This window comes from Ambystoma mexicanum, chromosome 1p (assembly GCF_040938575.1).
Source record: "Ambystoma mexicanum isolate Mex_15411 chromosome 1p, UKY_AmexF1_1, whole genome shotgun sequence".
In the NCBI taxonomy this organism is placed as follows: Eukaryota; Metazoa; Chordata; class Amphibia; order Caudata; family Ambystomatidae; genus Ambystoma; species Ambystoma mexicanum.
This window is the reverse complement of record NC_090921.1, coordinates 1,063,057,765-1,063,070,006: the sequence shown is the minus strand read 5'-3', so window position 1 is coordinate 1,063,070,006 and position 12,242 is coordinate 1,063,057,765.

Here is a 12,242-nt window from a genome sequence, read left to right as displayed (position 1 = left end):
CTCACCTTGTGTCTCCATTTCCCCACTCCCACATCACCCCTGCCTTCAATAGTGATTTCTGTATTATGCTTTATGACTTTACAACCATAGATGGTCAATCCTAAGAGACTTCATAACTCACATAGGTTTCTGGGTTTCTTCAACTTCAGTAAAACCTCATCCTTCTTTTAATGAGGACTAATCTTCTCAGCTGTAATTTCATGGCCTAGAAAGTGTATTTTGGTTCTTCACAATGTACTTTCTGAAGAGCTAATTTTGCACCAGTATTCCAAATTGTATCAGCATATGGTGGATCTCAGCTGTGTTCTCCAATAGTTTTACATTTTTTTTATAATAGGTCATCTACATAGACTAAGTCCCTCTTCTTACAAGGTCATGCATGGCATATGTAGGAAGATATTGAATTCATTCCAACTGTCAATGTATGGGAGGGCACCTTGACATGTGTACTGTCTTGTTCAGTTCCCTTAAGTCTGCAAAGAGTCTGCATTATCCATTAGGTTTTAATATTCCTACTACTGGGCTATTAATCTTAGTATGGCATGGACTAATGTTCACATGAGATTCCAGATTTGTGATAGTCTTTGTCAGTGGTTTTATGGATGCAAGAAGCAACCCATACTGTTTTACAAATACTGGTGCAATATACGTGTCTGTAGGTATTGTTGTACAATGTAGAGACGTGTGTACACAGGTCATATAAATCAACAGACAAAAGGGGCTGGAAATCCATAAAAACTTATCTCAGTTATTGTAATTTTTCATTCCCTCACATGCAGAAGCTAAACTGAACTGTTTTTGACCATCTGATGGAAAAATGGTTAATGCTTCTACTTCATATAAGTATCTTCAAGTTGGGTTGTGTGATCTCTAGATAGACGATTCTTTAGTATTGAGATATTTACAGGTAACTCAGACAAATATTTCACTTTCAAAAGTGTCACAGGTAATGTCCTCTGCCCCATGAGGGAACATGGATTACACCATGAAAATCTCCCCTTGTCGAATGTAACGGGTCGCTGGCCTAATACCATCATTATTGTTTTTGACCAATGATAGGATTTGTTAGGTCCAAGGAAAAATGTCTGGTATTGACTGCCATTCCAAAAATGTATCTTGAGACAAAATGTCATTCTGGGGATCTTTATTGTCCACTCTTTACATCGGGAATTTAGAGGAAATGGCAATATTCCAAAAATAGGAGGAAGGATCTTAGAACTCATAAATTAGACCAATCTGTCTATAAAAATGAAATGTTGAAGGCTGAAAGATAATTTTATGGCCTTAACATTGCCTCTTCCCGCAATACATCCAAGAAGGTCTTTGCAGTGGTAAATGAGCTCTACAATGCTTCTATTATTTCTACTACTACCCACTCCCAAAGCCTAGTTGATTAGCTGGCCGTGCATATTATAGGAAAGATTGATAAAATTAGATCTGAGTTAATTCACACTGATCTAAGTGAAACACAATCGCAATTAGGACTGAGACACCAGATGGCCTCACCCAATGGCATCCTGGATTCCTTCACTGAACTTGGCAGCCAAGACATCAGTTACCTATTGCCAACCGCTAAAGGCTCTCGGTCTTCTCTAGACCTTTTGCCACCCAAAATTGGCAGGTATATAAGCCCATCATTTGCTGATAAGATTGGATCTCTGCTTAACACTTCTCTTTCCACAAGCATTGTCCCTATGACCTGGAAATGCTCTTTTATTAAAGCCATCTTTAAGAAACCCCCATGGACCTTATGACTTGTGTAGTTACTACCACATTACCCAATTACCTTTCCTATTTAAACAACTGGAGCGGGCTGTTGTTTTCCAGTAGAAAAAAATGTTGTTGAAACCATACAAATCCTAGACAGCACTGAATTAGGATGTGTACCCAGGTGTTGTACCACATTGGTTCCTATCTCAGTATTGGATCACCTAAATTACAAGGTGGATAAAAATCAAACTGGTGGCTTAATTCAACTTGATATGTCACTAGCGTTTGACACTGTTGACAACCAAATATTGCTTAAGAGGCTGTATGAGCTCGGGAATCCTACACGCTATATTGCACTGGATCAAATCCTTCTTGGAGGACCATACTTAACAAAAATATCTAGGCCCTTTCCTTTCCAGCTTCAACATTGAAAATTGGTTTCCCTCAGGATTTGTCCTTGTCACTGCTGCTCTTTAATTTATATCTTTGCCCATTAATGGAAGTCTTACACCATTCCAGCATAATCTTTTTCAACTATGCCAATGATACGCACATTTTCATGGACCTTAAAGAAGGAGATAACTATATCTCTGGTAAAATAAGAGATTGCCTTCTAGCCAAGAAGGTGTGGATGGAGTCACATTTAAAAAAAATAAATCCAGATAAAACTGAAATCTTGATCATTAATGAAGAACCTAACATCCGTACATCCTCTTTTTGGCCCAGCTCCTTTGGACAGTTACCAATTCCTAGCTCGGAGGTCAAGAACATAGGAGTTATCTTTGAAAACAGCAGTAACTCAGACCTGATATTTCATGATCAGAAAAATAAAAATTATTATTCCCTATCTTGCCTTTCCCCAACAAATCCTGATTATGAATTCTTAGACTCTTTCTGTTTGTATTTATTTTGGTCTCCAAAGTTATTTGATCCAAGACTACAGATAGATCAAAACACTGAAGAAGGCTCCAAATGAAATCCAGAAAATCAAACATATTACCCCAGTCCTTCATTCATTACATTGGCTTCAAGTGAAAAATAGGATCATTTTTAAGAGTATATGTATGGTCTTTAAAATTTACCAATAAACTACTGCATATGCACTTTTTTCCAAGCTGAGCAAACATATCTCTTCTCGATCCTTAGGCCAAGGACGGACAGCAGGCTGACGGTCCCTGGATACAGGAAGGAAAGATCAGGTGGATGTTCTTTTGCTGTCCAGGCAATCAGAATTTGCAACACTCTTCCCCCTGATCTTAGTAGGGAGTCTAACATGTTAGCCTTTCACAGAAAATGTAAGACCTTTCTTTTTAATGTCTAATAAGATCATCATTGTCAGCGTTAGCAGGACACATGGTTTTTGGCTCAGACGTCATCTATTCCTTTTGGTGATTGTTGCGCTTTATTAAACTTTCACATAACATAAGATGACAACCAATTCTCAAATGGAATTATCTTGAAATCAACACATGGAGTTGGATGTAGAACACAAGTATGATTTAAATTAATAAAGCTTATTTGTTAAACAAGGTTTATTCTAATCTGATCTTCAACGGCAAGGACTATAGTGTATTCATTTTTTTTGGATCTATGTGATCACTGCGCCGCCTGCAACTGAGATGCCGAAAATGCCGACGGCAGTTACGGCGCGGCGCAGTGATCACATAGAATACCGTGCCCGCTTGCCAGAAATGGTAAGTGGGGGACACCCCTGCAACCCCTGACCCCATTACTGCGCCCAGGAAGAGTGGGGGACACCCCCGCAACCACCGCTCTGCTTGGGCACAGTAAACGTCACCCTCATTTTGTGGGCCTCCAAAGTCGCAGTGACTGCAGGGGCGCACAAATGAGGGCAACATTTTTGTGCGATACCATTTTATTCAGCTTGAAATGGGAGGGTTTTTTGAACTACCAATTTTTATTGGAATAACATAATACATAAAGTAACAAAGAAGTAAGTAACAGGTCAAAGTAAAACTCAAAAACTTTGAAGACTGTACAATTTGTAAGGTGAAGAAAGAACCGTGAAAGAGAAAAAAGAACAATGTACACTAATATTTCTATAAAGCAATTACTCAAGAATGCAGCATGTATCTGTGTATATTAATATAATAGTTCTAGCGTATCGCATGAAGAGTCTAGATGAGAGGGCAACATTCGAATTATACAATTCTTTTCAGCTGGTTGTATTCTATTAAGCTATATGTCTCTAGGAAGGGAACCCAGATTGCCTGGAATGTAGCAAGGTCTTCTCTGCATGTGCATATGATTTATTCAAAAGTAGACAGAGGGCCTCATTAGGAGATGGGTGGTAGCCACACAGGTTTTTTGTATACCTCCGATCAAGTTTCTATTAGACACAGTTTCAACTGGCTGGCCCTCAGGCCCAGTCTAGTGATGCAAGTAGAATATTATTATAGTGCCTTGTCCAGCTTTAAGGTCTCACGTTTTCACCAAGTTCTTGGGTCCACAGTAGCAAGAGATCTGTGACTTTTCTTCATACCATCACTAGACACCAGTAGAAGGATCCTGCAGGGTGAGCTCCAGACATGCATGTTTGCATTTTCAGGCAGGCACACTCTTGGAGAGTAAACTAGCTGTAATTCCCAGAGTTTTGTTAAAAATCGTTCTTAATTGATGTTATTATGAGTAGGTGTAGCCATTCAGTTTATATTGCTGACATAGACGTCCATAGTGAATCAATTTCCCATTTTCATACATGTCTCTAATATAGAGAACTCTGCTCAGGTACCAGTTCGGACAAAATATACCATTCCCTTGAAATCTGACTTTGGGGTTTTGCCAGATTGATGCATCAAGGAAAGCAAAAGGGTCAGGCCAGAGTATACATGACATGGTGTGCCAGCTGTCTCTTAAGAATTCTGTGAGGGGGTTCTTCTCAGATAATCTTCACAACTTGGTAGTTATTAATGAGCCTGGTTCCAAATACAGCTCTACTAGATTAAGCCTCTGCACATATATCTTAATCTGATATTCATATTGTGTAGATGTATCTCACCACAAAAGCCAGATGAGAGTTTTGGAAGTTGGGTACATTCATTCGCCCCAATGAAGTAGGTAGTTAAAATATCCAAAATGCCAATCTAGCTGGCTTGTTCTCCCAGAGGAATCGCTGTGTTATAGTTCCCAACTCTTTGAAAAGGCATGATGGTTGTTTAAGAGGGAGCATAGCCAGGATATAATTAATTCTGTGTGCAATGGTTATTATTTGAATACTGTTGACATTTTCCACATAAGGACAGTTTTAAGAAAGACCATCTTGCAAGATTTGACATTTAGGTAAAAGCATCCCAAAGTTGATCTGCATCATGTGTTTCACAGTCGAGACAACCAAATCCCCATGTATTTCTTCCTGATCCGGACATTAAATTTCATTAGTCAAATAAATGTTTCACTCAGGGCGAGGAGATCAGCATATTTCAGATGTGCTCCAATTCATTTTATACCCGACATCTCTGAGAAAAAATATGATTGTGTGCATGAGCAAGCTCTGCTATTCTTTCAAACCAAAAAAAGGTATTTATTAACCTTTTTTAACCATTACTATATCAATTGTAGTAGAGGTTTATTTTAAATTAATGTTAATTAGGATGATGTTTATTATTTATCCAGAACACTACACAACTGTCTACTGTATGGATATATCATACATTGTACACCATAGTTAACTCAGACATTTGTAATGTATACCACACAAATGAAGCAAACCAGAGGTTGTTGATTTTATTAATGAATTGGTTCCTGATGAATGTCCTTATTGAATATCCTTTGACAGAAACATGTTGGATAAGAGATATGTGATACTGGGCACACATATCGAGTACCTAAGATCTTAATGGTCCTTAATATGTGTGGGTATTATCTGTTGTAGTAAGAACTGATGTTGAATGTTTAGTTTAGACTTGTAATGTGTTAGTTTACATGTGTTTGTTGTGTCTTTATACTGTTCATTTATATTGAAAACATGTTTTTGCTTACACTTATTGTGAGGGAATAAGGTGCATGTAGTAGTCTCCTTTGTTGATAAATACATTTTTAAATACAATAACATAGATTTTGTTAAATGATACCCCTTTGAGGTTGTTTCATGGATAGCCTACTTAACTAGTATGTACTTCAAACATAACCAGGTAGTGTGGGCATTTCTCTATTCCGGGAGTCCTGTGAGTTAATTTCAGTGTCCATGAGAAGGGCCATACCCACCTCAAGATTTTTCAGCACACTCAAGACCTCATCAGAATAGAGCCAGGTCTTCCCTGCTTCCCACAGCCAAACCTTTAAACATCCCCATTCATTCTCAGCATAAATGATGAATAGTAATAGTGAAAGGGGCAGCCTTGCCTACTGCACCTATGAAGGTTGACATTTCTTGAAGTAAGGCCATTGGTAGGAAGACTGGAAGAAGGCTATGTGTAGAGTAGACCAACCCATCGTATAAATGTCACCTCAAAACCAAAATACTTTCAGAGTTGTAAATATGTAGGCCCATTAAATTCTATCAAATGCCTTTCCCGTATCTAAAGATATACCTGCTACCAAATGTGGGGCTTTGTTTTCCATGGTCTAAGATCACCAATACTGTTCCGATATCATCAGCAACATGGCTTCCAGGTACAAAGCCATCTTTATTCTCATGAATCAACAAAGATATCACTTTTTCCAGGCGTTTCACTAGGATTTTGTATACAATCCTGCATCAGTGTTTATCAGGCTTATTGCTCTGTAATTAGCACATTGGGTAGGAGATTTGTCTTTCTTTAGGACGACAGTGATTAGTACATGTCTGATGGACCTCTGGTATGCTTACAGATTCAAGAGATTCAGTGAGAATTTCCCTTAGAAGTCTGATAGCGGAGCCTGGTAATATGCAATTCAAATGTGTTGGGAGTCCATCTGTGCCAGAAGTCTTATTGGTTTTCAGAGCTAGAATTGGCGTGCACATTTCTTCCATCACATTTCCGCATCTAGGGCATCTACAGCGTTGTTAGCAAGCCTGCTTAGTTCAATCTCATGGCGAATATCTATTATTCGAACGTGAAGTTTTGCTCCTGAGGTATAATGGTTTTGGTATAAGTTCTTGAATGCACCATTAAAGTTCTCTGGCATTACATTTAGAGCACCTTCATAACATTTGACAGCTGAGATAACCCGTTTACTTTCTTCTAATTTTAGTTAGTATGACAGAAGACGGCTGCCCCTTCAGGGACGTCATTTCACCAAGGTGCCTGGGGTAGCGGATGTGACATCACACGACCCTTGACCATCTGATGACATCACAGGAAGTGATGTAATTTAACCTTGACCCAAGTGACATCACAGGAAGTGATGGCAAAGGACCTTCAGATTTTGTAGGTGCATCTAGCACCCGTGTTTCCAGGTGCTTTAATTTTAGCCAGATAAAAGAACCGAGGCACAGAGCGAGGCATGATTTGTCCATGATTACACATTTGGGGGAGGCCATTTTCCAGATTCGACATGGGGTCTATATGTAAAACATACATAATGCAGTATTTCTAAAAGGGTAACCGAAATCTGTAATGCAGGCTACAACTAGTGTATGAAACATCTATTGCTGTGTTGAACAAGCCAAAAAAGCACTGACCTGGGGAGGCATGCACCGCTGTTTAACCAGGAGAAAAATGCTGCACGAGCAAGGCCTGAAAATTAAATAATTGACCAGGATTTAGTATCAACAAAATTCCTTGGTTATAAATGTATATATGATTCAGCTACCACTACGATAGAAAAAACCTATTAGACTGGTCTGCTTCCACAGAGGGGAGTGCCTGATAATGTTATCTTTGCTGCAGTATATTAACTTGGAATGTTTCTTTCAATATACACAAGAGCCCCCCATAGTTTTTATTATCTAAGCGTAATACTGGGTGCTGGAGGACCCACCAGTCACTCATACTTTCTCTTGGATTCACACATTACATTCTCTACACAGGCATACACCCACCCACCCAAAACATTCAAAAACTCACATCACATCACTTCTCACTCACACACCAGTCACTCACACCATCTCTTACATCCACTCATTGCATTCTCTACACAGGCATACACCACCCACCCAAAACATTCAAAAACACACATCACATCTCTTCTCATTCACCCACCAGTCACTCACACCTTCTCTTACATCCACTTATTGGATTCTCTAAACAGGCACACACCCACCCACCCAGAACACTGAAACACACACATCACATCACTTCTCATTCACCCACCCACCAGTCACTCACACCTTCTCTTACATTCACTCATTACATTATCGTGCACAAGCACACACACACCCCAGATCATTCAAAAACTCACATCATATCACTTATCATTCACCCAACATTCAAATACATACATCTGACACTCACTTCACACATGCAAAACACACATCATATTACAAAAAAAGTCTCTTACCTTTTTCTTGCAGATTCGGTCAGCCCTTCCAGGCACCCTCAGCTCCTCCCTGCTGCTCACAAACAGGAACCAGGAAGCTGTGAGAGCTTCCTGGTTCCTGAATGTGAGCTGCAAGGAAGCTGAGGGAGAAGGGGTTGAATCTGAACGTGGCTTGTGACATGTACCACATGTCACAGTCAGCTCGAACCCATACTGAGTGCCTTCCCGGCCCTGCCTTCACCCTGATGGGTGAGAACTGGGCCTGGGACCCGCCAGACCTGGTTTGGTGGGTCCCCCCATGCCGCGGGACAGCCCGCTACCCCAGGAGCACCCATTTTTTTGGGCCCCAAAAAAATGTAAGAAAGAAAGATTTTTTTTTTAAAGTTGGATTTGCAAGGGAGTCCCAGGGGTTGCAACTGTGGTCCCTAGGGTTCGCAGCTGCGACCCCGAAATGACATCCCTGTGCCCCTTTCTCCATTTTCTAAAATCTACACTTTACTTCTGAACATGCCGTATTTCACTCTATCCGAGATTATGTTGTTCAATTCATACCGCTTCCTTCTGAGTTCAGTTTGAATTGCTGGGTCTTTGTACTAATATATGGGCACTCCAGTTATGCTCATCACCTCTCATATAGCATGTAAGAGTTTCCCATGTGGTTGAACTTGACCTACCTTCCATTTAATTCCACTCTATGAAATGTTCGATTTCCTTGACTATTTCTGGCCATGTTATCGTGTTTTGAAGTGTAGATGTGCTGATACCCCAAAGAAATTAGTTACCAAGCATGCAGCTCAGTGCCAGATGATAGTTCATGGTCGGGCACTGCAATGGTCCCTATATCTGTGTTATAGCAACTTGGAGTCAAACGACTCAATGTTATATATATATATATAAAAACTATAACAAACACTTAATAGATATACATAATAGATAGGCATAGATGTAGACTACAAGGATACAAGGAACACCTGGCTAACGGTTTCAGTTGAATAAACACTGTAAGTGCACTAGAGAAATGAATTCAAGCGATGATATATGTAAACCAGTACCATCCACCGTCCAATCGGTCATTAGCAACAGCCATATGCCTTCTATAATAAGTAATTACATAAATCCTAATATAGCAAGATGAATTAAGAGCGTACCCCTGCATCAGGCCACCTCATGTACAGCATGATATTATGTCAGCACAAATATATGGTAGCAATTGAACAGACTGAAATGTATTCTTCCCCCACACTTTGTAAGGCAAAAAATATATCAACCCTATTTTTTTTATAATATTTTTGTTGATCCTCTTTATAATGTCTTTTACTTTGCCAGATGTTATTTTGTACAGTCATATTACATGGGCGTGTGTAGCTCAGGCTCGTTTACTCTGGCCCACTGGCTGGCTGTTGGCACAAGGTAAGAGTGGGGAACACCAGCCAGTCAACCCTCTCTGCCCCAGTGCTGCAGAATGTGCCAAATAACCAGTCCCTAAAGCAAACTGAGGTAAGGGATGAATCTGGTTACGTGACCAGGAATGGTACAATATGCATACCCATACCGCACCAACAACATACACCTTCATTCCAGGCCAACTGCCTGGAATGAACGTACCTGTTATATATAACAACCTGCTAAGTAACTGAATAAACAGGAGTAAGCTACAATCCTGAGTTGCTCCTTGATGACATGAAAGAGGTTAACACCATGGTTCTGTGCTATTTGGCATTAACAGGTTACTAAAACACATACAACTCATGAATCCTATATTGCCCTGTAAAGGGAGGTTCATTATAGTTGAACACTTCTTTATAGATGCATTAGCTCTTAGCTCCATTGGGAACTGCTCCTCAGGACCACTCCTTTCCTGGTCGTTGGTTCCCTGGCGACTCACTGGCATAAACAAACATAAGCAAAACACTTCCATTTTCTGTGTGCTGTTAGTGCACATTGAAAGCCTCAAATTCCCACTTTTGCATGATGTGTCCATGAAAGCAAGTTTGGCACTGAGTGGAGAAAGTTATGGTAACACTAGCTACTTCAAAATCACTCTACCTCCCACCCTAAATGACAAGACAGCATGGTGCACAATCTGTCCAAAGTAAAAGCAGGTTACACAATGGAACATAAGTGAGAAAAAGAGGATCCAAAATGGAACCCTCCCGTCCCCTGCACACCTTTAAATGGCGTCAATGTGACGCCTAAACATTAGTTCAAAACAACTTGTACATAGTTCAAAGTAAGAATTTACAATTTGAAAGCACGTTTGGCCCTTTCCAATGATGCAATCAAATGTACAAATATTATAACAAGTATCGTTTATTCCAAACGCAAATAGTAGAGAAGATTGAATTCATTGTCGATGGCTGACGCGTTTCGAGATACCAATTCTCTTCTTCATGAGCCATAAATCATACAAAGGAACTAAAATGTAAAGAATACAAAGGAACATATAATCAGAATTGTAAAGCTCTCAAGTCAAGACAACAGTCTGTATCTAGTGCACATTTACTCATTTATCATAGATTGTGAGTCACCATTTGTATAAAGTAACGTAGCCCCAAGGCAACAACCCATTTCTGTATGGACATTTCCAATGGTATATGGTGATTATCCAAAGCCACAAGCAACCCAATCTACGCATAGCTGCCGTGATTAATTTAGATGGAGGAATAAAATAGAGTTGTCAGTGTAGAATTAAATAATGCCCAATGGGCTAGGCATAAACTCACCATCAATGGGAGGATCCTTATTCCTGTTGCATTTGTTGATGTAAAAGGGTAGTGAGAGTTTCATCAGTCATAGGAGACTCAATCCGTCATCAATTATACGGGAGCCACAGGTCCTACAATAAGCGGTGTAGGGAATTAATGATATTTGAAGTTGCACACAGCAGCAGCTTGTCCAATATGAACAAAACAAGTAGTTAATGATGTGCAAAGGATGGGCACAGGGCTGCACCATAATCGGCACAAATTCGAAGTGGTAAGGAAAGCAAGGGAGGAACTCACCCTGGCAAGGTGAGTGCGTCCGCCTTTCGCCAATTGCCTGTAAGGTCCGATAACTAGCGTCCAAAGGACAACGTGGAAGTACTAGATTGTGCTGGAAGGTACACGGTCTGTGAATATAAGAAATGGTACATAAAGGCTACGAGTAAGTAAAGAAAAGTCTTCGAGTAGAATCCAAAGCCGGCACAATGCCATGTGTGGATGCAGAAACTTACTAGTGTAAACACGATGCGCGATCGTGTATTGGAATCTTCGTCCGTCTCGGAGCCGTCCTCAGAAGTGGCACATTGACGAACCGGGAGTGGATAGAAACTGTTGCTAAGCAGGGGACGTTCCGCCTGGAATGAGGACCCTCCTGCACGTGTAAGACTGTGTATGTAGTTCGTGATATGTGGAAATACAAAATGGACTTATGATGCAATACTACATAGATTGAAGAAAGTTCCTAAGTGTCTGTCCTAGATGGCGGCCATATTTGAATATACTTGTAAGGAATGAAGTAATGCGAGCTGACATGACTCGAAGCTCTAAGGAGTCTAAAAGGAAAAGGGAAATGACTCGAGGAACTACAAATGCAGGTTATGCGGATTAGAGTTGGTTGGCTTTGGATTTACAAATTGCACAATAAAGATAATTTTTGTTAGAACAAATGAGAGCACTGTAGGTATATCAGAACAAGGTATGCTGTACAAAGTTCAATCGACAGTTATTCAGTCTGGAAACAATTCGAACTAAACAAGATCTGCATATTAACATGGTTCTACAGTGCATTATATAATGTGGAAGCATTAGATAATCATCCAATTAGATTATATGATGTTGTGCACTAGTCAGAAGGGGCTATCTATAGAGTGCACCTGATAATTTTCAAAATTAGAGAACTCATTATTGGTGTCTAATTAAATGAAGCATTTCAGCGAAAACTCATCATTGAGGCCCTTAGGGAGTAGTGTGTTGAAGGTATGGATCCAGTATTTCTCTCTGCGAGACAGTATTGACTGATAGTCGCCACCTCTGTAGGGTTTTTTAACTACGTCTAGGACCTGATATTTGACTTGAGCTACAGTGTGGTCATTTTCCATAAAGTGTCTCGAGAGGGGTGATTTCATGTTT